Source organism: Echinops telfairi, unplaced genomic scaffold, assembly GCF_000313985.2.
Source record: "Echinops telfairi isolate 266 unplaced genomic scaffold, ASM31398v2 ScPeMD7_443;HRSCAF=831, whole genome shotgun sequence".
NCBI classification, from domain to species: Eukaryota; Metazoa; Chordata; class Mammalia; order Afrosoricida; family Tenrecidae; genus Echinops; species Echinops telfairi.
In genome coordinates, this window is record NW_022104341.1 from 82,176,979 (window position 1) to 82,179,542 (window position 2,564).

The 2,564-nt window shown below is 36.5% G+C and overlaps 1 protein-coding gene across 4 annotated transcripts in view; it reads left to right on the forward strand.

The window, feature by feature from the left end:
* LOC101657368 (phosphatidylinositol 3-kinase regulatory subunit gamma) overlaps positions 1-2,564 on the forward strand; it is a 107,873-nt gene that overhangs the window by 32,999 nt on the left and 72,310 nt on the right. Inside the window, exon 1 of one of the 4 annotated variants that reach the window (XM_045291963.1) lies at positions 1,343-1,416. The exons of the other annotated variants lie outside the window; for them this stretch is intronic. The gene's annotated coding sequence lies outside the window, so the exon portion shown is untranslated. Of the gene's footprint in view, positions 1-1,342; positions 1,417-2,564 lie in introns of those variants that run through there. 4 annotated transcript variants of the gene reach the window in all.

The following is a 2,564-nucleotide window of genomic DNA, read 5'->3' on the forward strand; positions in this document are numbered from 1 at the left end:
TGTCCCTGGGTTTGTTAACACCACTTCCTTTCCCCCCACTGTCCTTCTCCCATGTGCCCCCAGAACTGTCGGTCCCCTTGTTTTCTCCTCCAGATTGTTCATCCAGCCTATCTTATTTAGACAGACCTGGGGAAATAATAATATGCACAAAAACAAGACCGAGTAAAACCATGCAACAATGTACAACAAAACAGCAACAACAACAAACCACTGATAAAGAACAAATTAAAACACAACAAGAAAGAAAAGCTTGTAGTTAGTTCAAGGATCCAGCACAATTTTAATGCAGTTTCTGCGGTGAAATTAGGTGCCTCAGCTGATACTCGGGTCAGCTTATACTTGGCTTTATATGGTTCCTTTTTCTTCTAAACGGTTTAGGTGGAGGGTTTACCTTTCAGACTATCAACTCTGCAATCAACAGTTCAAACCACTCACCAATCACCACTCTGTATTCTCTCCCTCCATCTCCCCTGCTTGCTTTCTCCCTTTATGGACCTTTGTTCTCATGTACACACCCAAATATATACCTGTTAACCTTCAGTTTTTTTATTCATCTTCCACCTTTGCTCTCACTCCCTGGGGAACCTCCAGAGTCTGTTGTTCCTTTTGGTATTCCAGTCTTTGTCATGGCATAGTAGTGATCTCATACAATATTTGCCCTTTTGTCATAGACTAACTTCAGGTCCATCCATGCTGTGAGGTACTTTGTGGTTCCATCATTATGTTTTAGCAGGGCGTAGTATTCCATTTGTGTATGCACCAAAATTTCTTTATCCATTCTTCTCCTGTTGAGCTTTTGAGCTTTTCCAACTTCTTGCTATTGTGTACAATGCTGTAATGAACATGAGAGTGCATATGTTTGTCCATGTTATGGCTCTTCTTTAGGTTATATACCCAATAGAGGTACTGCTGGCCTGTATGGAAGTTCTATTCCCAGTTGTTTCAGACGTACCACATTGCTTTCACAATGCTTGTATGTGCACTTGTTTTTTGTGATGTCTGTATTTGGCTTTGGTATCAGGGTAATGCTGGCCTCTTAAAATGAGTTGAGAACATTACCCTTTGCTGTTTTGCTACTTTTCCCTCTTTTGAATTTTGAGTGCAGGTATTGTACAGTTTTGTTATTGACTTAAAAAAATACTAATGTCATTTTTAGTGTCCTTTTTATGAGCCATGCGTTAAAATTTTCATTAAGCTGACTGGGAATACGACTCCTGAGCAAAGTACTAGTGGGATTTTTGGTATTCCACTGAAATCTGCCCAGAACACTGACCTTCTTAGATGGCCCTTATCGAAAACGGCCCATAAAAGGCCCATAAAACTGAGAAGAGGGACTGTGGGGATGCAGTCAAGCCTTTACATGGAATTAGGCAAGAGAATTTAAGAGGATTACCAAAGGAACATTACAGGGTCATGGTAAGTCAGGAAGTTTTACTTTAAGCCATTGTTTTCCATCCATTAACAATTAATAATCTATGTAAAGGAGAAGGTCTTTGCATTTTAGTTCTTTTGATTCCATTTATATGTTTGCCAGCAATGTAAAAAGACAGGAGTACTTCTATTTATTTTGAAAGGAATATGTTTAAAATTTGTACCTTTAAGCTTTCTGTATTTTAACTTGAGAAATTTTTAAAAAGAAAATGAATTTAATGCTATCAGTTAGGAATGATTATTAGCATTTTTGGAGTCTTCAAAGCAGTTAACTGTAAGTGAAGAAACTACTGTTTATATGAGTAGACAAGAAAAAGTAAGTGTCTAAACTTATATATTGTGATTAGAGCTGTATGAGCCCCCAATAAAATGATTTAAAAAAACATCAATGTCTAAATGAATTGAAATCTTAAAACAGAACTGTCTTTAATTTGGGTAGACTAGTTTTGAAAAAAAATCACATGAATATTTCAACCTAATTGTTATACACTTTAATTAATTTAATATTTCTCCTCTAATTCTTGAAATTTTTGTTTATTTTGATTGTGAAGTATTCTTTTAGAAAAAACACATTTTCAAAGAAAAAATTAGTATGCACCTTCATTTTGCTGATTCAGTATCAACTGAAACTACCAGCACAATTTTTTGTCTAAATGTTAGTAACATGTAATCCAAATTCTTTGCTGTGATTGGCTAATGTAATGTTTTCATTGAGAAATTAGTTTGTCAATAACATGTGATTTGGGATTGAGATGGTGCTCACAAAACAGGTTGAGTGTTGGGGCATTGGAAGGGGTTAGTGTAACTCATGAACATGCTTTGGAGAAGTCATTCCAGTAGAGGGAAAAAATAGCATTTCATCTTTCTTGAAATGAGAAGACCACTTGTACACTTGAGTTTTCCCATAGTACTGCCTAGTAAGCTGTGTTCAACATCACATCAGTTTTTGCAGCATTTTTCCTGAGCAGAAAGCAAAATTTCACAGCTGCGTGCTGTTCTTTTATTAAGTATTTATTTTATTGGGGATGTATGCTGCTCTTTTAGAGGTTCGAGTGAAACTGCTTTCATGAAAAAATTCACTGTGACCAGAGAGAACCTTTCAAGGGGATGCCACTGGGTGCACTAACTCAGAG